The following is a 22864-nucleotide window of genomic DNA, read 5'->3' on the forward strand; positions in this document are numbered from 1 at the left end:
TGAAAGATATACAAATAGGCTTTAGAATCATCACAAAAATTCACCTGTTTTCTATAGTGGAGAGATTACTTTTCGTCACTGGTTTGATTCTGAATGACTTGTGATAACCATGTTTCCATCAGTATTCAAAGTTAACTATTAAATGAGTTTGAAACTACATGAGAGCTTATTAATCATCTTAATACATTATTGAATTGTAGCCAATATTTAGAGTTAACAGTATATCATTAAATTGGTATGTCTGTTCACACTGTACAATATAATTTTTTAGTTGACAATAGATAAAGCTACTAACAAGTTTATAGATTTTTCCATAAGTAATTTCTGATGTTTTATTGCCTTAAATAATAGGGAAATTTATTTTGTTTTCATTGTTTTAGCTTTTTATAGTTTTAAGATCATACATATTTTTATTTTTCAACTACAGGACATTTTGAAGAACTCTTCAACGACTATTACTAGGAGCATTTTTCCTCGATGCATTAAAAAATGTAATAAACTACTCTGACATACTGAGACAGCTAAAGAAATAATTTTCAACATTGGTATGTTTTAAGGCTTTCCCTGTGCTTTTAGCAGAGTAGAACAAGAATTAAGAATTACAGATAACCTTACCTTTGGGGCTTCAGGTTGGAGTAAAAGTTGACTAAATTTGGTGAACCTATTACCTTTTTAAATGTCATTTTACTGTTTTTTTCTATTGTTGTTCTAACTTTTTTTTACCTTTATAGAAATTCATAATGTGATGTAACTTTTAATGTCATGAAAGTAGTTATAGAGAGTTAAAAAATAATAGTGGGAATTTTCATAACACTTCATTTTGACAACATCTATTCTATAGTATTTTGTGTCCTTTGATAGCCCTGAGCAGTCTATAATGCTAAACAGTAAAATGGAACAGTAGGTTATATGATGGAACAAAACCATCTTTAACCATTAGTATCTTAAAAACATTATTTTCTTTTTTAAGAAGTAGCTAAAAGAGAGAAGAAGCTCCAGCTGCTTCTATAGTAATTGAAACTGTAATTCAGAAAACAAATTCAAATTTGATAATGAATCAAGATAGAATAAAAATGCCTTATGTTTACATAATTCTTTTTAACTTCTTAAAATACCTTCATATATTAAGTATCATCTTCTTAGAAGAAGCTTTGTGAAATACTTAGGGAAGTTATTGTGTTCATTTGACACATGAAAAAATAGGCACAGAGAAATTAAGGAATTTGTCTAAATTTATGTAGTAATTTATGTAGTAAAGCTAATACTAGAATTCAGGGTCCAATACCCTTTGTACTGGGATTCTTAACCTAGTGTGCTTTGAATTTATTTTTTCAATATTATGATAATGCATTTAATTATAACTGGCTTTGTAATACTTTGTTTTACCTTATGTATTTAAAATCATTATTCTGAGGAGTTCACAGGCTTCACCAGCCTGCCAAATGGTTCCAGAACATAAAATAAGGCTAAGAGCCCTTTACATTAACATTATCTAGAAGAACAGTATATTATAGGCAAAGCAAATGTATAGTATTTATCTCCAAGATATATGTTTTAATAATATTTACACCTCATAATTTTATGCCTTATTTTAGGCTATATTTTACATGCTTTTATTACAACATAGATTACTATTAAAATAATTTGTTAAAATTAAACTTTCATGTATACATAGGAATTAAGAAAATTAAAATGTTATTATACTTTAGTATCTATTAATAAAAATATTTTGTGTATGCATTTTGCTAATGAGGAGACTGGAAAGAATTTTTTTTTTTCAGAAAGAACTAGGTGTCCCTCTATGAACAAAAAATAGTTACTTTTCGTCTTTTTTCTTAAGTTCCTTAGAACGCTTGCCTGAGCAACTTACTTTAAATGATCTTTTTTTTTTAAAATTAAACCTTTACCTTCCGTTTTGGAATCAATACTATATATTGATTCCAAGGCAGAAGAGTGGTAAGGGCAAGGCAATGGGGGTTAAGTGACTTGCCCAGGGTCACACATCTAGGAAGTGTCTGAGGACAGATTTGAACCTAGGATCTCCTGTCTCTAGACCTAGTTCTCAATTCACTGAGCTACCCAGATGCTCCCTAAATGATCTTTTAAAAACATTCAATTTTAATTTAGTTAATGAATTATAGGAGAATATAGTAAGTTTTTTTTTGAACACAAGAAATATTTCATCTCTGCTTTTCATTATGTTTACAAAAAGCATGAGTTAAATTTACTTTTGCTTCTCTTTCCCTGGTGCAAAAAAAGTATGTTATGTTCCTAAAATTGGAATCTTTATAGTAAGAAGAAATTTTGTCACAAAATGATTTTAGTATATCTGTAACATGGTAATGAAATTTACATTTGAAAATTCATAACTAAAATGTTCTGTAGTTGATGTTTATATAATCAATTTATATGACGGTATGTGTTTTTATTTATGTTTTTTACAATATCATTCTAATTAATAGTAAGGATCAAAACTGAAAGATATGTAGTATAGTCCTTCTGGTGAAAGGGAAATTTTAACAAAAAAGATTTAGCTATCAGTAATGAAAATATCATTACTCCAAAGTTTATATTAGCCAATATAATTATGTTTAACTTTAAAAATAATACTAAAAACTTGACTGATATGAAGATGGTTCTTTTCAGGAGGATGAGGGGTTTCCCCTCTTCTATCTCTATCGCAGTTACACTGAGCATGTTTTTGTTCCATTAACATCCCCCAAATACTAAGGGAAAAAGTAAAATTTCTCAAAAAATCTGCTAAGACAAGATGGCATAGGCCTGATTATCACATGCTGGCACATTAGTTTAGTGTAAGACAATAATGATTGATTGGTTAAGAAGCATTTATTAGATGCCTGCTGTATCTCAGACACTGTACTATGTGCTCAGGATACAAACACATAAGCAAGACAGTCTCTGCCTTTAAAGAGCCTACATTCTACTAAGTGGGATACATGTTCACAGATAAGTAAATACAGTATGTATAAAATAAAGTAACTTGGAGGGGCAAGCAAGCACTGATGAGAGAAAAAAAAATTTCAAGAGCAAAGTTTAAAAGGGCATTCACTACATATCCTGAACCATCATTGTATCTCAATTCAGATATGAAAAAGAGATGGAGTCCAAGTCCCGTAGAATATCTTCCATGTCCATTTCTGTCTGTACTGCTACCTTTCATTATCATTATTAATATTTTATCCATATGCTCTGCCTCCTCAAATAGACTGTCAAGTTCTTGAAGCAAGGGCTGGGACTTTTTTTTTTTGGTATCACTAGTATACTCTAGATAGTGTATCACAATGCCTTAGAAACAGTAGATATTCAGAGGTGTCTTGATGAAGCTATCAATATGCCATTGCATATTTTTTTTGCATGTTTCAGATAACAAGAGAATCTAGAGGTGACTTCTTGAAAAATAAGTAACTTTTCTTTCATCATTATGTAACAGAAAAGAGATTTATCCTTTATATTTTGTTACTAATCTTAAAAGAATGTCTCAATGAATCAACATTAAAGGGTAGAAAGATTGACTTGTTTGGTATCAGATAAACATTTGGTACCTGGAATTAATCTCTCACAAATTATGGAAAACAATGCGTATGTGTTTGGTACAGAGGGGGAAATGATAATGCATTTATTGTCTCATCTTTTTATCTTGAACACGTCCAGCACATTAGTGATTTGGGCTCCTCTTCTGTATGGTTTTCTTGCCCTAAGAAGATGACCTGAATATTATTTCCATTAAAGAAAATGTGTGAAAAGTTAAGGTTCAAATCATGAATTTGTATTGTGGAATTTTCCAACGCTGAAATAAATGTTTAAGGTTCTAGCTAGAGTGAGGGAAGATAAATATAGATTTCTCACATATTCATGCTAAATTTAACCTCCTGGCTGTTAGTTTCCTGTCTCCTTAATCTGTCCAGTACAAGTAGCATGGGACATACATTCAATTTTGTTTTTAATTAGAAATTTGAGCAATTTTCAGGAAAAAAAATAACCTGAGGAACATATACCTCATATATGCATATTCATTCACATCCCTTTTAAGCCTTCTAAGAGTTTATTCTTCTGAGGGAGGGTTTGGATTTTTTTTTTTAATAATTACAACAACTTTATATTCTGTTTTCTCATTTATTTGATATAATTATTTCCATGTGTTGACAATTACTGGTTATTTAAAATAGTTCTATTCCATTAGATTAATATACCATATTTTGTTTAGCTAAACAAAGTTATTAAGCACTTGGGTTGTTTCTGACTTTTCACTTTTATTAGTACTGCTGTGAATATAGGATCATAGATTTAGAGCTGGAAGGAACCTTGGAGTCAAAACCTCTCATTTAACAAATGAAGAAATGGGGCCCAAAGAAGCTAAATGACTTGCCTAGGGTTACATAGGGAGTAAATGTCTGAGATGATATTTGAACTTAGGTCCTTTTACCTCCACGTCCAGTACTCTTTCCACTACATCATGCTGCTATTTTTATATATTTTTTTATCTTTTGAGTTATTTGCTTGAAATATATTTTCAAAAAAGAATTACTTTGATCAAATGGTATGAACTCCTTTTTGGCTTACAAATAAACCAATTTTGAATGGTACCATTAGTACAACTGTACCTGTTTTCCCATAGCCCCATGAATATATTATTGTTTTATCCCTGTTTGTACACTTTCAGTTCTTAGTTGAATTTTCCCCCAAGATTTTAATTTCCTATAGGTGAATAAGAGAATCAACATTTATTAAGTACCTATAATATACCAGTCATTGTGCTGAGTGCTTTACAAATATCTCATTTTATCCTTCTGACAACCCTATAAGGTAGATGCTGCTATTATTTCCATTTTATAATTGAGGAAACTGAGGGACACAGCAGTGATTTGCCCAGGGTTAAAGAGCTGGAAAATGTCTTAGTATGAATTTGAACTCAGATCTTCCTAAAGATGGGCCAGGCAGAGGCCTCACATGATTTTCTGTGCCCTAATGAGTATGATATTACATTTTTATGGTGAGCCTAAGTTATAGTTAAATTAGTGTTAACTATAAGCAATGGTAGAAATGGAGTAGGAGAGAAGGGAAGAAAATGGTGTGTGAGAAACACAGTATCAGATTCATTTAGCTCTAATAGCATTCAAATAATTCCATGCCATTACAAATTATTTTATTAACAATAGTTAGATTTTATTAGTTTCTTTCCAAAACCAATGAGTTTTAAGGTAAATAGAAGAAAGGGAATGAAGAGACTATGAAACTTTCTTTTCATCATTTAGAAAATTATTTTATTTTTATTGATGTCTTTTTAATGTCACATTTGTTACAGAATATATTCATTCCCTTCTTTTATAATGATCTCCCTTTTATAATGAAGAATTTTTAAAAAGCGAGCTAAAAATTGGTTGGGCATTGACCATGTCTGACAATATATTTTTTTAGCATTAAAAAAAGAACAAAAAGATTCATGGTTGGTTAAGAAAAACATGTTGTTGGACTATTTTTGTTGCTATTTTAATCATAACCAAAAGGCATTTATGAAATATCTTGGAATTATTTGTATGTCTGGGATTTCCCTACTGAGTGGTTAGTAGGTACTTTTCTCTTTTCTGTTATTACCAAAAATTTTCCTAGTGGTTTTACTTTAAATTTAAGTGATATTTTTTAACCATGTTTATACCTATTTTTTAAAGTAGGGTAAGCTATTAATATCTAAACAGAGGCTGTTTAAAGGCATTTCATATTTATATTATTATGTACTCTTGGGAAACACTGTGAGTTACATTTGTTAAGCATCTCTCACAATAGACTTAACAACTCCAATTCATATCACAATAGACTTACAATATCCAATTCATATCCATGAATTAGTCTTTTCACTTTTTATGAATCATAAAAAAATTTACAAATACTTTGGGGAAAAAGCATGTAAAATTTTATATCTAGTTGCTATGAATTATCCCAGAGACAAGCATATACTTACTTTCCAAAACTAACTTTTCCAACTGTACTCATTGTAGATTTAAAAATTAATATCCAATACTCCAAGTATTATATTTATAAGATTTATTAATAATAAAACTTGAAGCAAGGGAAGAAAAACCTCAGTAAAGAAAACTCCTTTTCCCAGCCTTGCACGTGGGGAAAAAAAGAGTGAGAGAGAGGAACCACAAAATTATATTCACACATAACAAAAGCAAACATGAAACGAAGGGAAAAGGATTCTTAAGACAAGAATAGAATTCTGGGAGATGGAGTCCAAAGGTATAAGAGTTTTTCTAATTACAAATCATGCTTCCAGGATGCTTTAACATACCACTTGATTAGTTATTACCTCATTCTTTTGCATTTTATTTTTTATATACTTTCAAGAAGCTTTTTATTTTGTTTTATTTTTGTTTTTTTGTTTTCTGAAATTTTATTTAATTTTTAAATTAATTAACTTTATTTAATTAGTCAATTTAGAACATTTTTCTTTGGTTACAAGAATCATATTCTTTCCCTCCCCTTCCCCACCTCTTCCCATAGTCAACACACAATTTCACTGGGTTTTACATGTGTCCTTGATCAAAACCTATTTCCATATTGTTGATGTTTGCACTAGGATGATCATTTATAGTCTACATCCCCAATCATATTCCTTTGCATTGTAAATACCTCCTCCACTAGCTTTCTTTCATCTTTCTACAAATGTGGAGTGTCCTTTCTCTTAAAAACCTAATACCTACCTCAAACCATACTATAAAGCAGTGGTCATCAAAACAATATGGTACTGGCTAAGAGACAGAAGGGAGGATCAGTGGAATAGACTTGTGGTAAGTGGCCTCAACAAGACAGTCTATAATAAACCCAAAGATCCCAGCTTTGGGGACAAAAATCCACTATTTGACAAAAACTGCTGGGAAATTTGGAAAACAGATGATAGAGATTAGGTTTAGATCAACATCTCACAGCCTACACCAAGATAAACTCAGAATGGGTGAATGACTTGAATATAAAGAAGGAAACTATAAGTAAATTAAGTGAACACAGAATAGTATACTTGTCAGATCTTTGAAAGAAAAGATTTTAAGACTAAGCAAGAGTTAGAAAAAATTTCAAAATGTAAAATAAATACTTTTGATTACATTAAATTAAAAAGGTTTTTTGTACAAACAAAATCAATGCAACTAACATTAGAAGGGTAGCAATAAATTGGGGGAAAATCTACATAGCAAAAAACTCTGACAAAGGTCTGATTACTCAAATTTATAAAGAGCTAAATCAATTGTACAAAAAAATCAAGCCATTCCCCAATTGATTTTGGGCAAGGGACATGAATAGGCAATTTTCAGATAAGGAAATCAAAACTATCGATAAACACATGAAAAAATGTTCTAAATCTCTTATAATCAGAGACATGCAAAACAACTCTGAGGTATTACTTCACACCTAGCAGATTGGCTAACATGACAGCAAAGGAAAGTAATAAATGTTAGAGAGGATATGGCAAAATTGAGACATTAATGCATTGCTGGTGGAGTTGTAAATTGATCCAACCATTCTGGAAGGTAATTTGGAACTATGCCCAAAGGGCGCTAAAAGACTGCCTGCCCTTTGATCCAGCCATAGCACTGCTGGGTTTGTACCCCAAAGAGATAAGGAAAAAGACTTGTACAAGAATATTCATAACCATGCTCTTTGTGGTGGCAAAAAATTGGAAACTGAGGGGATGCCCTCTGATTGGGGAATGGCTGAATAAATTGTGGTATATGTTGGTGATGGAATACTATTGTGCTCAAAGAAACAATGAACTGGAGGAATTCCATGTGAACTGGAACAACCTCCAGGAAGTGATGCAGAGTGAAAGGAGCAGAGCCAGGAGAACATTGTATATAGAGAATGATACACTGTGGCAACAATTGAATGTAATGGACTTCTCTACTAGCAGCAATGCAATGACCCAGGACACTTCTAAAGGACTTATGAGAAAGAACACTATCCACATTCAAAGGAAGAACTGTGGGAGTAGAAACACAAAAGAAAAACAACTGCTTGATCACATAGGTCAATGGGAATATGATTGGGGTTATAAACCCTAAATGATCACCCTAGTGCAAATATCAATAATATGGAAATAAATCTTGACCAATGACACATGTAAAACCCAGTGGAATTGTGAAACCCATGGGAGGGGGTTGGGGGATGGGAGGGAAAGAACATGATTTTTGTAATACTGGAGAAATACTCTAAATTAATTAAATAAAAAAATTTTTTTTAATCTAATACCCAAACTCTACCCTTCACTACCTCCCAAGCCAACACTCTCCCTCCTTCTTTACCCCTTATCTATTAGCCAATCTCTTTCCATCTCTGTATCAACTTGTATTCCCAGGTTGGGTGCACAGAAGAATAATATAATTTCAGATTTAGGGTCTATGTTTCTAAGACTATAACTCATAAACCCACATCAGTGTGCAGCCAGAGGGTGAAGTTCAAAGCAAAGGCATTTACTGAGATGACATTATAAGACCAATTATCACAAAACAGTCTTCCTATTAATCTGGGACACATACTTATAAAACTGCACACAGTATCTCTGGGAAAAGTGGGCACAGCCTAGTTGAGAAATTTATTCATGACTTGTTTTTTAATTAATATAATCATTAATAAATTTAATTAATATATTCATCCAGAATATAGCTGGAAGTATACTAATTGTAGAGATCAAAAAACCAAACTGTAGGCTTGTTAAAAAAATGATAATGACTTTACATGGGGAATTCAGTTCAATTTGACAAGCATTTATTAACCACTTTCTGTTTGGAAAGTACTGTGCTAAGTCCTAGAAATGTAAAGACAGAAACAAAATAATCCTTGTTCTCAAGAAGCTTATGTTCTAAGAAAAATAGTTTATTATAACAATAGCTCATTTACATATCAGTTTAAGATTTGCAATGTGTTTTCCATACAACCTTGTGAAATAGATATTGCAAGTATTTTTATACTAATTTACAGATAAAGGGTTAAATGGCTTGCCCAAATTGACACAGTTAGAAAATATCAAAGTCTGAATTCAGACTCGGGTCTCTTCTGACTTTAAGTTCTCATTATTTATATTGATTATTAAAATCAGATATAACACGGTGTAAAATAAGAGAGTTTGAATTTTTTGGTATAAAAATTGTTATAATATTACCCCCTCTAGATATTCTGTATACCTAATAAGTTGGCTGGCTCTGTTACCATGTAAATGCTTTGTACTTTTCTCTTCCTAATTTTTTTCTTTTTTCCCTGTGCCTGGAACACCATATCTGGAGGGACAAACTCACAATCTCAGACCAACTTTTCATCCATAAAGACAAAGATTTCATAAAATCTTAATATTTAATAGAATTTAGAGTGTATATATGAGAGGTAGGGGATATATATGACTAAGCAAAGGGATTTTTTCCTTTTAAAATTTTGTATTGAGCTTTTTACTCTTCATTTCTTAATATGTTCTCTCATCTCCCACTCCTTCCAGAAAGCCATCCCTTATAATAAAAGATTTATCATTATGATTTTGCAACGTTCACTTATTTTGTTGTTCTTTCCTTTCACATTGTGGTAGTCATCACATAAATTTTTCCTTGTACTGTTTACTTCATTTTGCATCAGTTCATATATCTTGTTTCTCTGTAGTCATAGTCATAATTTCTTATGATAGTGTTCCATCATATCATGTACCATAATTTGTTTAGCCAGTTTCCAATTGAGCATTGTATATTTTTTTAAACTAATACCATCAGGAGTGAAAGCAGTACCATCAGATTGGATTGGTGCTTAGGTATCTTCCATTCTTTAGCATCCTTTTCTATTCTCTGTCCCTATCATTAGGGATCCTTTTGTGGAAGGTCATATAAAAGGGTCCAGAAGAAGATGAGAAACTAGTGAAGATCATAGATCTGGAACTAGAAAGGACCTATTGGATGTGACCTGCTCATTTTTTAAAATGAGGAAACTGCCCTAGAGAAGTTAAGTGATCTGCCCATTACATACAAGACTCAAACCCAGGTCCTCTGATTCAAATCCATTATTTGTCTATGTTACCATACTGGATCAATTAGAGAAACAGGAAAACAATAAGAGTATGGTGTCTTTGAAGCTAAAGGGAGACTATCCAGTAGTGGGGAGTAGTCAATAGTGAGAAGCTTCAGAAATAAAGGAAGATGCAATCTGAAAAAAAATCCATTGGATTTTGTTAGAGTGTTTTTGGCCTTGAGAGAACAGTTTCATTAAAGTGGTCAGAGTGAAAGATATTACAAAAATATGAGAAAAAGATGAATAATGTAGAACTGGCAGCATAAAACCCTTTGACCTAACTATACCAATACTAGATCTGTATCCCAAAAGAGATAAAAGATAAAAGGGAAAAGACCACTTTGTACAAAAACTTTAATAGGAACTCTTGTGGTGTCAAAGAAGTGGAAATTGAGAGGATACCTGTAACCTGAACAAATTATAGTATATGGTTGTGACAGTATAATACCATGCTATAAGAAATGACAAAGAGGATGGTTTCAGAAAAACCTGGAAAGACTTAATATGAGCTGATGCAAAGTGAAGTGAGCAGAACCAAGAGAATGTTGTATATAGCAACAATAATTATAATGATAATCATCTGTGAAAGACTTGGCTACTTTGAACATGACAATTACAAAGGACTTGTGATGAAAAAAAATGTCATCTACCTCCAAAAAACTGATGACACTTTTTTTTACTTTATTTGTATTTTTTTTTGAAACATGGCTAATGTGTAAACATGTTTTGCTTGATTTTATATGTATAATGGGTATTATTTCTTGCCTTCTCGGTGGGTAGGGGAATCAGTTTATACATAAAAATGTTACTATCTACAAGGTTTTATCTTTAAAACCACTACTAAATGTTTCTCTTTTTTTACCCACAAAATTTGTGGAAGATAATAAAAAAATCTATTTACCACTGTCTTATTGAGAAGTAAAAGTCATCTAGTTAAAGGAGGTCCAGACTGAAGTCTTGATGGATCAGGTAAGAGAGAGGTTTTTTAATTTTTTTTGCGAGAGGTTTTTTTTTTAAGAACTCTAGTGTTTCTTTATAATTAATCTTAAAAGAACAGCATAACTTTTATTATATGAGCTTAAATATAAACTTGGCTTTTTAATAAAGTACTTCAGTGCTTCTTAGATGGACTGTTTAGTAATATCTTTGATAGAAAGCATAGGCTTATAATGAAAACAAATTATTTTTTAAGAACACTTTAAAAATGATTGGAGGAGATAGCTAGGTGACTCAGTGGATAAAGAGCCAAGCCTGGAGTTGGGAGGTCCTGGGTTCAAAATTGACTTCAGATACTTTCTAGCTATGTGATCCTGGGCATGTTATAGCCCCTGTTGCCTAGCCCTTATGTGCACTTCTGTCCTAGAACCAATACATAATATTGCTTTTAAAATAGAAGGTAAAGGTTTTTCTTTTTTTTTTTAATGATTGTATTAGGGGCAGCTAATTAGGTGGCTTAGTAGATAGAGAGCCAAACCTGGAAATGGGAGGTACTAGGTTTATATATGGCCTCAGATACTTCTAGCTGGAACCAGTACACAGTATTACAGTACATGGTATTGATTCTAAGAAAGTAAGGGTTGTGGCAGGCTGAGACCCTCGGGTCTTTGGTCCTTGGATCCAAGGGTCTCAGCCTGCCACAAAAGGTTAAAAAAAGATTAATAGAAAGGATTTCATAGAATATACTATCTGGCCACCAAGGTGCCCTCATGTGACTGATACCCAGAAATTAATATTTTTAAAGTTATTGGTTCTATAACCGTGTATTACCAGCATCATCTCCTTCAAGTAATACTGAGTTCTTATTAGGTGTTAGGAAGGACATTCCTGGGTGAATCAAAATCTCTCAAGGGAAATGTTGCCTTAAGCAAAATATTGATATATGTTATTTTTATTTATTCTTTTTCCTAAGATTTTTAGAGTCTTGGAGGGATCTGTTTTTATTGGGTTATCTAGACTAATCAGAGGTGTTGCTTTTTGTTTGTTTGTTTTTTTACCTTGGATCAATAGTAGTTGTCCCTGGATCAAGAAATTGTAAAGTCAAGAAACTATGCCACACTCGGTTCCTGATATTTCCTAGTATTATAATATATCTCAGCACTACTGCTTACTGCCTGTAACCTTGGACAGGTCATTTAACCTGTTTAGGCCTCAGTTTCCTCATGTATAAAATAAGGGGTTGGACTAGATGATTTTTAAGGTCCCTTCTACTTCTAAATTTGTGATCCTGTAGTTCTAGTCCAACTCTTTCATTTTATGATTAAATAAAATGGAGCTTAGAGAAGCGAAAAGTCTTGTGTCGTCACACAGAAAGAAGTAGAGCTATGATTTGAATCTTTGTCTTCCTTTGTCCAAAGCCATCATGATTCTCAGCACAATGTTACAATTCTCACTATAATTTCAGTGATGTCACACAGCTGTTCAGAGATGAGTTTTCTGTAAGTCCAGAGACTGTCATGGTATTCTTTAAAAGAAGATTGAAAAAAAAAAGATACTAAATTCAGATGCTAAGAATACAAAGATAAAAACGAGTCCCTGCCCCTCAGATATAGTCTTTGGGGAGTGGGAGGGAGAGTCAGGGGACAATTTTAACACTAATATCTAAGTACAAAATATACAAAGGAAACAACAAATTTTCCTGGAGAAGGGAGAGGACACATGAAAAAAAATCACTCATGAAAATCTACAAACTTGAGAAAGGAAACCAAGTGAATTGCATTTGCATAAGTATCAAAAGAGAAAGAAAAACACATGATAAGAGGATACAGATATTCTACAGACTGACAGAACAACTAGAGGAATTGGATGATGAATTCTTAGTAGTTCATAATCTGCAGCAGCATGGTATCAAAATAGTAAAAAAAAATGGCAGTATGATGGATTTAGGTTGGGCTGGAAATGGTGCATTTTCATAAGTCAGAAGCCCAGGGCCTCAGAACAGTAGTTGGAGTGCTTATTTGGAGGCAGAGATATGGCATGAAGATGACCAGGGACCACCAATATTTGGCAACTGACTGAGAGAACATTAAAGAAATCCATTCCATCACCATTTTCATCATCTGTTGCAATGATCCTGAGTCACCTTTGATATTACCTATATAATCCTGCCCAGCCAATAATGCAGGTTCTTTTCTTTTGAGATAATACTGAGAATATACATAGTTTTGTTAATGTGGGTACTCCACTGATGTAAAATACAATCCCTTAGTGGCTTAGTAGGTAGTCTAAAGGAGTTGCTCTGGCTAAAAAATTCATCATCCTGAGACCAATCTCTGAACATAGCTAGGATGTTTCTCAGATAATAATTATGATCTGTTACTGGGTCTGCAAGCAAAATCTTTCTGCTTGTTATAAGACCTTTCAGAAAGTGTACTTAGATAACATATTTTTAAAGAACTTGGGAATTACCTGTTGAACACTGTAGAAACATAGTAGGATTTTATTTAGGGAAGTAATTTTTTTTCCAAGGAGAAAATAATTCTGGGAACACATTGTTAGGAAAGATGTTTACCAACTAGAACATGTCCTAAGGAGGGTGACAAGGATAGTAAGAAAATTAGAGACTATGTTAATAAATATTATATAGATTTATATGAGTACACCTAGAAAATAGCAAAAATAAAATAAAATTTAAATTCTTGGAAAATATTCATATTTAATAGTTGGACTGTGTCAATAAAATAAAAATGTTACTACCTAAGTTAATTTCCATGTTTAAGGTATTCCAATCAAGCTACCAATGAGTTACTTAAAGAACTATATAACAAAATTCTTATAAAGGAACAAAAAATCAAGAACTACCAGGGAAATAATTTTTTAAAAGTAGGAGTGGAGAGAGGGACAACAGTACCAGCTTCCTTGGAACAATAATCATTTTTTTAGCAGTAATAATTTTTTTTAATTTACACTGGTTAAAAAGTAGAAGAGTTGAGCAATGGAACAGATTAGGAAAATGAGCCTGGGAAACAGTTTAACATATTAGCATGGTATTTGATAAACAAAATCTTAAACTACTGGCATAAGGAACCTTTTTGGCAAAAAAGTTGAGATAACTGACAAAAATTAAGTTTAGACCAAGAACTTATATACCATAAGGAGCTCCAAATGAATTCATGATAAAACATCATGATAAAACAAAAAAAATTAAAGAAAGTACTTTTCACAGCTGTGGATAATTCTTTGCCGAGGAGAGGATAGAGGTGATCACAGAAGACAAAATGGATTATTTTGGTTACATAAAGTTAAAAAGCTTTTTGCACAAGGAAAATCAATGTCATTAGGATTAGAATAGAAACAATTAACCAGGAAAAATCTTTGCAGCAAATTTTCCTAATAAATTGCTACTATCATCTAAGATCTTCAGAGAATTGTTTTATAATCAGAAAAGGATAAGATGATCACTAAGAACCAGAAATTTATTCAGAACAAATCATGTAAGACTAATCTCACTTCCTTTTTGAACAGTGTTATTAGTGCAGCTGGGTGTTATGGTGGATAGAACATCAGGCGTGGAGTCATGAAGACCTGAGTTCAAATTTGGCCTTAGCTGTGTAACTTCTGGCAAGTCACTTAACCCTGCTTGCTTCAGTTTCCTCACTTGTAAAATGAGTGGGTAAAGGAAATGGCAAGCCATTCCAGTGTCATTGCCAAGAAAACTACAAATGGGGTCACAAAGAGTCTGGACATAACTGAAATAAAACAAAATCAGTTCAATTACTCATTTCATTCTTGGGAACAAGATGGAGGAATAGGGACTGAATAACTATACTGCTGGGTAGACTCAACTTTGGCTGATTGACCAGAACAAATAAATGCTGATTAAATGGATGTGTTGACCTGTAAAGCAACCCTTTCTAGTGGACTGTCCCAGGCCTTTGTCCTTAGTCTATTATTTGTAACAATTTTATCAATTATACATTTATATGAAGGTGTAGATATTGTCCAACTCTAAGTCAGATTATAGGATAAATTCCTAGAAAGCTATTCATATGGGAAAAAATGCTAGGTTTTTTTTTTTAATTTAAATTTTTATTTTTTCAGGTACATGTGGAAATACTTTTTGACATTTAAAATTCAGATATTCTTCCTTTCTACCTCCCCTCTCCCTGGGATGGTAAATAGTCTGACATAGGTTATACCCATACTTTCATGAAATGTATATTTCCATATTGCTCATGTCATGAAAAAAGATACATATCACACATAAAATAGAATCTCATGAAGGAAATACAGTGGAAGATGGCATGCTTTGATCTATACTCAGATTCCAACAGTTCCTTCTTTGGCTGTGAACAGCATTTTCATCATGAGTTTCATGTGGTTATCTTGAAGACTTGCTTTGCTGATAATGATTTAGTCTGTCACAGTTAATTATTATATAATATTTTTGCTAAAGTATATATTGTTCCCCTGGTTCTGCTTACTTTACTTTGCATCAATTCCAGGTTTCTCTAAATTCATCCTGTTCATTGTTCCTTATGGCACAATAATATTCCATTACAACCTTATACCACAACTTGTTCATCCATTCCCCAAGTGATGGACAATTCCCTATTTTCCAATTCTTTGCCGCTACAAAAAGAGCTGCTAAAAAGATTTGGGTACAGATAGGTCCTTTTCCCTCATCTCTGATCTCTTTGGGATACAGACCCAGTAATGGTATTGCTAGGTCAAAGTGTTTGCATAATTTTGTGGCCCTTTAAGTTTGGGTCCCTATTGCTTTTCAGATTATTTTTTATAGTTCACAGTTCCACCAATAGTGTATTCATGTCCCAATTTTCCTACATCCTCTCCAACATTTATCATTATCCTTTTTGATCATGTTAGCCAGACTGATAGGTGAGAGATAGTATTTCAGAATTGTTTCAATTTGCATTTCTCTAATCAATAGTAATTTGGAGAAATTTTTCATATGACTGGATAATTTTAATTTCTTTGAGAACTGCCTATTCATATCTTTTGACCATTTTTTGTTCGGGGAATGTTTTGTATTCTTATAAATTTGACACAATTCTCTACATATTTGAGAAATAAGACTTTTATCAGAGACACTTGCTATAAAATTTTTTTCCAGATTGTTTACCTTCTAATTTTGGTAACATTGGATTTTGAACAACATCTTTTTAAATTAATGTAATAAAAATTCTCTTTCTTATTTGGTCATAAATTCTTCCCTTATCCATAAGTCTGACAGATGACTTTTCTATGTTTCCCTAATTTTTTTATGGTGTTATCCTTTATTTCTAGATTAAGTATCCAGTTTGACTTTAGCCTAATATATGATGTGAAATGCTGGTCCATGCCTAATCTCTGCTATACTGCTTTCTAGTTTTCCCAGCAGTTTTTGTCAAATAGTAAGTTCTTTCCCCAAAAGCGAATACTAGGGTTTTTAATGGACTTTGAGGTACATACGAATCAACAGTGTTATATGACTATGTTATATTTGAAATATAATACCTAGAGGGTAGGTAGATGGCTCAGTGGATTGAGAGCCAGGCCTAGAGACAGGAAGTCCTGATTTCAAATCTGACCTCAGACATGTCCTAGTTGTATGACCTTGGGTAAGTCACTTAACCCCCATTGCTCAACCCTTCTTGCTCTTCTGTTTTTGGAACAAATACACAGTATTAATTCTAAGATGGAAGATAAGGGTTGAAAAAAGGAATATATTATCTAGGATAAATAAGAGGGATGATAATTCTACTATATTCTTCCTCTCTCCCCAAACTCTTGAAATATCAAGAATTTCAACTTGCCCCAGCCTTTCCATAGGAAAAGACCATTGCAACTTTAGAAAAGTGTATTTATTGTTCTAGTCTAACTTTTAAGACACTAGTTATGTGACCCTGGGTAGGTCACAATCCTGTTTGCCTCAGCTTTCTTATTTGTAAAATGAGCTGGAGAAGGAAATGGAAAACCACTCCATTATCTTTGCCAAGAAAATCCAAATGGGGTGAGGAAGAGTCAGACATGACTGAAAAATTACTGAAAAACCACAAAACTTTTAAGAGCTACTTTCCATTTGGGTTGTAGTTTCTACATTCCAGTAACTAGGGTTCTGGCTCAGGCCAAGGTAATTACTCTTAGGTAGTGAAATTTATTGTTCTAGTCTAATTTATAAGTGCTACTTTATATTGGTAATATAGCTTCCACATTCTAGTGACTAGGATTCTGCTCCCAAGCCAAGAAATTGCCCTTGGGTAGTGAATTTTGCCCTAGAGTTTGAAACTTAAAAGGATCAAATGAAATAAAATACATCTCGTATTTTCCTAAGGAAGATCAAATTAGGTCTGGTCATGGGCTTGGTATAGCTAGGCAGAATTGATGATTGGATGGTAGGAGGGATGAAGAGCAGACTTCCTCTGAGCATGTAGTCTAAGTATCTCCTTTGGTTCTTCCAACAAACTGGAAAGGGGAGGTGGGGCAGGGAATAAACAAATTCTGGCCAGGTCTAGGACTGGGAAGAAATGACCTTCATGAATGAGATAGGTCCTTTAGTGTGAATATAGCAGGTAGCCCTTAAGGGTTAGGGTTGGGTCCTTTGAGGGCTACCTCATAAAATATTTTGCCATCTGTGAAAAGGGACATCTAGTGACCAAAGGCAGGCTAGAAAGTCTTTCCCTCTCCCCTGTCTGTAATTGGCCAGATAAATCTACATTGGTCCTTTGGCACTGATGATGGGCTGAGCAAATTAAGGGAGTCATGGCTCCTTCCCAATCCCTGGGTTTGAAAGTGTTGGCCTAGGGGTTAGAATTTGGTTCTAGTCTCTGTTCTAATACTGTCTCTGGGTCTCTATTTTCCCCCTCTCTAAAATGAAAGGGTTGGACCAATGCTGACAGTTTGTGAATCCAAGACAGACTCTATCTGATTTCACCTCGGCTCAGCCTCAATTTTAGTAAGAGTTTAGTGAACCTCTCTATGTGAACCTGGGGAAGTCACTTTTTCTTTCTTAGTAAAAAAAAAATAAAATTGAGTTAGATTTAATGATCATTAGTGACCAAGAAAATACTTAACTATTCTTGGTAAAGACTTAACAATCAAATGTCCAATGACTAGACTCTATCACAGTGATGGTGAACCTATGGCATGTGTGCTAAAGATGGCCTGCAAAACACTCTCTTTGGGTATGCATGCCATTCTCCCCCTCTCCCCCAGTTTATTATTAGAAAGGCAGAAGGATTTGCTCCCCTCCCCCTCTCCACAATGCCTGATGACATTTTTTCATATCTCCCACCCCTCTGCCCAGCAGCCCAATGGGAGCACACAGAGGGGTAAGGTGGGCAGCTCAGAGGTGGCAGAGCTGGAGGGGAGAAGAGAGCTTGTGCCACTCCCCTCCCCCTCTCTACATTCATTGAGGACATCTCTCACTTCACCCACCCCTCTGCTTAACAGCCCAATGGGAGCACTTTCTCCCTCACCAGTGTGTGGGGTAAGGGAGGTTGGGGCATGGCACAAGGTCTCTAAAGGTTCACCATCACTGCTCTATCTCCATAACTTCCCAGACCAAAACATCCTTCTCTGGCCATCACTCCACTATATATATATATATATTTGCTCTTCCTTTTAGAATGTAAGTTCTTTGAGGACAGGAATTCTCTTGCTTTTTGCATTTGTATTTCCAGAGATTAGCACAATACCTGGTACATAGTAAGTACTTAGTAAGTACTTTTTTATTGGTTTGTTCATTCATTAATACATCCATTTATTGTTATCCCTAAGGCTCCTTCTAGCTCTAACTTGATACTTTGAGGATTTGAAAGTGGTTTCAAGATGCTTAATCTCTCTAAAATCTCTTTGCTATAAATGTTATCATTCTATACCTACACCTTTTGGGATGAAAAGCATAAAGAAAAAATTATTTGTGGTAACCCAATGTTAAGATCAGTTTAAATAGCTGGCTGCAGACACTTCCTACCCATTTGACCCTAGGTAAGTCATTTAACCCAATTGCCTAGAAAGCTTCTAAATGGCCTCTTACTCTGAGGTAAAGTGGTAGTGATGATGTAGGCAGCTTCCAAGTGATGATTTTATTTCCTGGAGTCCCTATTTCCATCTTTTGAGTTGATTAATTGATTGATCCCACCTCCACAAGACAATCTGAGAGTGGCTTTCATCCTCTTTGTTCTATGTGCAGTTTATGAAATTCCTAGTTGTAGATTTTCTCCAAATTTGCTTCTTTCCTATCTACTATTTTTGGGGTATGGGTATATGTATTTCATCCTGATCATATATCCAAATTCTACCTACCTTCCTTCTTTGTACCTTCACTTCATTGCTATGCTGGGTGATTGTAAAGATTACCAAGGAAAAATTTATTTAGTAGCTTTGTTCATGTCTTTGAATTAAAACTTCCCTCAAGTGATGGCATATGCTTTAATCTTTTCTTTACAATAAATATGTAGCCTTGTTTTCAAATAGCAGTATATATGCAGTTGTATCTCCTCAATAGAATATAGCTGCTTGAAGGTCAGGGACAACTTCATTTTTGACTTTTTATCTATAGTGCCTGACATATAGTAGACATATTATGCATATTGAACTGGATCATATGTGTTTAGGTACTATCTGTTAAAATAATGCTCTTGACAAGTTTGTTAAAAGATCCTGAAGTCACCAAATTCTTGGAATTTGTTATGACCTTGGAAGAGACGCTAGATAAGTCTTTTGAAATATCTAGTAGTAGGCTTTATCAACAAATACTCCATGATGTTTTAAATCACTTTAATGAATCTGAGTATGTTCTACCAGTTATGGATCTAGGAAAGGAATAGTGGAGTAGCATTGTGCCCAAGCAAAAACATAAACCTATCATAGTCTGGCTTAAACAAAAACTTGAAGATAAAATAACTGTGAATAACTCCAGCTAAAGTTCTAGTAATATTTATAGAATTTTTAAAAACTATAAATGTAGCCATGATCAAACTGGTAATTAGATATTTCAGCCACTTAAAAGGCCATTTACCACAGGCTATCACAATATTTTTATATGCTGCAACTATGAACATTATTGATTATGAAGAATATATATTTTTAAAGTGGAATTTACTAGTTAAAGGTAGTGCCCATGTTTCCCCATATATACTTCCTACCTTAGTATGGCTTTTTTTTTAATTTAGTTTTTACTATGACCTTACTAAAAAGAACATTTCTATAAGCACAACAAAATACAAAAAGAGAATTCCATGCATCTGCACTTCAGACTGTTTGCATTAAAAATACATATAAATTCTACTTGTTCCTTTCAAAACCATATTTTCTGAACTACTTTTCCTTTCTGTGCATTTTAAAAAATGTTACACTGACCCTCTTTTTTTAGCTTCACTATTGCTTGCCCCCTCTTCCTCCAGCTCTTCTTTCTTGTCCCCTCCTCTATCCCCTCACTCTTTGAACTGAGAGAAAGAAGGAGAGGGAAGAAACTCTTACAAATAAGCATAGTCGATCATTCCACAAAGTGGCTATGTCCAAAAAGGTATGTTTCTGCACCTTTTATGTATCCCTTCCTTCTTATACTCTTTAACTACCTCCCCCGTTCCCATTTGTTTCTCTGTAGAGTTTGAGGTATTTCTATACCAGACTGTTTGTGTGTGTATATAATGTCATCCTACTTTGTCCATTTCTGTTAAGAGTGAGTTTCATGTGATGTCTACTCCCTGTCTGTTCTTCCATTTTTGTATATTCTTTTCACATACCCCAATTATGAGAAATTATTTCATTCATACTGCACTCCCCTCTTTCTCCTTTCTGTACTAGTGTATTCCTTCTTTTAGTCTCTCTTCTCTTTTCTCTCTTCAAAACTTCAGAAAATAGAACCAATCCAACTTCCCCAACACACAGACCTCTATTTTATTAATCTCCCTCAATTCCCTTTAAGACATTATAGTTCTGAAGAGACACTTGTTTCTTCCCTCCCTTTTTAGAATGTCTGCGTACTATAGCAATTGTCCAAATAAATTTATCTTTCTAAATTTTTCTAGACTCTTCTAGACTTTAGTTAAAATCCCCACTCAGCTCTATTTTTTCATCAGAAATGCTCAAAAGTCTTCTATTTCATTAAAGATTCGTTTTTTCCTCTGTAGGATTATGTTCAGTTTTGTAGAAAAAGTTATTCTTGGTTGTAAGCCTAAACTTTTGACTTTTGGGATATTATATTTAAGATCTCTAGTGATTAGTAGAAGTTGTCAGGCCTTGTATGATCCTGTCATTCCTTGGTACTTGAACTGCATTCTTATTGTTTCCAGTACTTTTCCTTTGATACAAGAACTTTTGATTTTAGCTGTGATGTTCTTGGGATTTTTACTTTGGGGGTTACTTACAGGAGGTGATCAGCTAGTGGTTCTTTCCATCTTCACTTTGCTCTCTAGTTCTAATAGATCTAGGAAGTTTTCATTTGTGATTTTTTGAAATATAGCATATAAGCTCTTCTTAATCATGATTCTTAAAATAATTCTCCTTGACTTGTTTTCCAGGTCAATTGTTTTTGACAACAGATATCTTACACTTCCTCTATCTTTTCATTTTTTCTGATAGTGATTTGTTTGATCTAGTCTAGTTTTTAAGAAATCCAATTCTTGCTTACTACTTTCTTTTTTAAAGTACTTGTTCTCTTTCCAATAATTTCCACCAGAGTTTATATTTTATTCTAAATAGAATTCTGTTTCTTCATTTCTTCTAGGTTTTCATGTAATCATTGTGGAAAATTCATTTTTTCTCTTTTTAGTCTCTGCTTTGCAATCGTTATAGAGTTGACTTTCTAATAACTTTTGATACTGTTTGATATTTTCTTTGATGCACTCATCTCTCCAGCTGAATTGGGGTTTTGTTCCAAGGTCGTTCTCTGACTCCAGATGTTCCTTTGGTTGGGGTAGTCATCTCTGATGTCTTACTCTGGCTCTTCTGAATTCTTGTACTGACCTCTATCCCTGGATCTCTGAGGTTCAAGGCCTTGTCCAATATTTCAAGACAAATTGTTAAGGATCTTAGAGTAGCTGAGCCTGGGGTATCTCAGTCTGAGCACTGGCAACTTGAAGTGGCAGACACCTTTCTAGTCATTGTTCTCTGATACTAATGGCTTCTAATATCACCACTCTAGGCCTTTCTGATCACTTTGGGACTTTCTCGGGGAATTCTTTGGTTCTTATGACTTCCAGTGATACAGAGCCTTGTGGGCTTTTTACACACTTCTGTTAACTTACCTTTTAAAAAAATTCAATGAAATTTAAGGGCATTAGTCTATTATACAGGATTTATATAGAACTTATATTTTGAAGGTTATTTTATATTCCTTTATATAAAAAAGCTTCAGACATTTTAGACACATCATGGCATTTTCCATTTTATTCATCATTTCCCCTGAAAATGAACACAAATGCTGTGGTGTTACACAGTGGTGGTAGAACAAGGAAAGCAAAAGAAAAGGCAAATTTTAATATAGTAATAATTTTGTAAGCTCTAATATATTCAGATATAAACTTCAGTATTTCTAAAATAATCATGAAGTATATAGGGTTAAAAAAGCTTTTATGCCCTGGGTCTACTTTTCTAATATTATTTACAACCAGGTAGAATATTTATTCAAAAAATTAATTCAGTAATAAAGCAGAACTACTGAACAATTTGCTGATCATAATTCAATAAAATTATTGTAAATAAAAGGTCACTTAAGAATAAAAGATACAATTAGACACTAAGTAACATCTAAGAATTAGTCAAAGAACAAATCATAGGAACAACAGAAAATTTCATCAAAGAAAGTAACAGTGAGACAACATACCAACAATTATTAAATGCAGTTAACATGATTATTAGGGGGAAA

At 33.4% G+C, this 22864-nt stretch overlaps 1 protein-coding gene across 21 annotated transcripts in view; it reads left to right on the forward strand.

Annotated features, from left to right (window-relative positions):
• ZBTB46 (zinc finger and BTB domain containing 46) overlaps window positions 1-22864 on the forward strand; it is a 131111-nt gene that overhangs the window by 15433 nt on the left and 92814 nt on the right. For 9 of the 21 annotated variants that reach the window (XM_056812794.1, XM_056812805.1, XM_007475510.2 and 6 more), the window contains exon 3: window positions 428-545. The exons of the other annotated variants lie outside the window; for them this stretch is intronic. The gene's annotated coding sequence lies outside the window, so the exon portion shown is untranslated. The remainder of the gene's footprint in view (window positions 1-427; window positions 546-22864) is intronic. 21 annotated transcript variants of the gene reach the window in all.

This window comes from Monodelphis domestica, chromosome 1, assembly GCF_027887165.1.
Source record: "Monodelphis domestica isolate mMonDom1 chromosome 1, mMonDom1.pri, whole genome shotgun sequence".
In the NCBI taxonomy this organism is placed as follows: domain Eukaryota; kingdom Metazoa; phylum Chordata; class Mammalia; order Didelphimorphia; family Didelphidae; genus Monodelphis; species Monodelphis domestica.